Source organism: Charadrius vociferus, unplaced genomic scaffold (assembly GCF_000708025.1).
Source record: "Charadrius vociferus isolate BGI_N301 unplaced genomic scaffold, ASM70802v2 scaffold409, whole genome shotgun sequence".
Taxonomy (NCBI): domain Eukaryota; kingdom Metazoa; phylum Chordata; class Aves; order Charadriiformes; family Charadriidae; genus Charadrius; species Charadrius vociferus.
In genome coordinates this window covers 715522-716330 of record NW_009650082.1, presented here as the reverse complement: position 1 = coordinate 716330, position 809 = coordinate 715522, and the positions used below count along the sequence as shown (strand labels likewise).

General features: G+C 69.0%; 1 protein-coding gene across 1 annotated transcript in view; it reads left to right on the top strand.

The window, feature by feature from the left end:
- Window positions 1-809, top strand: part of SNTA1 (syntrophin, alpha 1) — a 10468-nt gene that overhangs the window by 7945 nt on the left and 1714 nt on the right. The gene's annotated exons all lie outside the window — the stretch shown is intronic.

The window sequence follows — 809 nt, the reverse complement described above, 5'->3', positions numbered from 1 at the left end:
CGCGACGCCCTGGGCAAACCCGTGCACAGCTACCCCCTCATCGCCACCAGGTAGGGACCACCAGCCCAGCACCATCCTGCCCTGCGTGGGGGACAGGGTGGTGGCGGTGTCCAGGGGTGATGGCAGGGGCTGGGGATCAGGCAGAGCCCCAGGGATGGTGGCAGGGCCCCAGGGTGGTGGCAGGGGCTGGGGGCCCCAGGGATAAGGGGAGAGCCCCAGGGTGGTGGCAGTGACTGGGAATGGTGTTAGGGAGTGCTGGCAGAGGCCCAGGGGGGTGGTGGGACCTGAGTGTCAGGGCGGAGGCCCCAGGGGTGGTGGCAGTGTCTGGGGGTGATGGCAGGGGCTGGGGTCAGGGCAGAGCCCCAGGGAGGATGGCAGAGTCCCAGTGTGGTTGCAGGGCCCGGGGATGATGGCAGAGCCCTGGGGATGGTGATGGTGTCCAGGGGTGGTGGCAGTGCCCCGGGGATGGTGGCAGGGTGCTGGGGTTGGTGGTAGAGGCCTTGGGATTGGTGGCAGGCAGTGGGGAGAGTGGCAGTGTCCAGAGCTGGTGGCAGCATGCTGGGGTTGGTGGCAGAACCCTGGGAATGGCGATAGTGTCCAGGGGTTGTGGCAGGGCACTGGGGGTGATGGCAGGGGCTGGGGATGGTGGCAGTGCCCCAGGGTGGTGGCAGGGCACTGGGGACAGTGGCAGGGGATGAGGACGGTGGCAGGGGCTGGGGAAGGTGGCAGTGACTGAGGACGGTGGCAGGGCACTGGGGACAGTGGCAGGGCACTGGAGATGGTGGCAGGGGCTGAGGACGGTGGCAGGG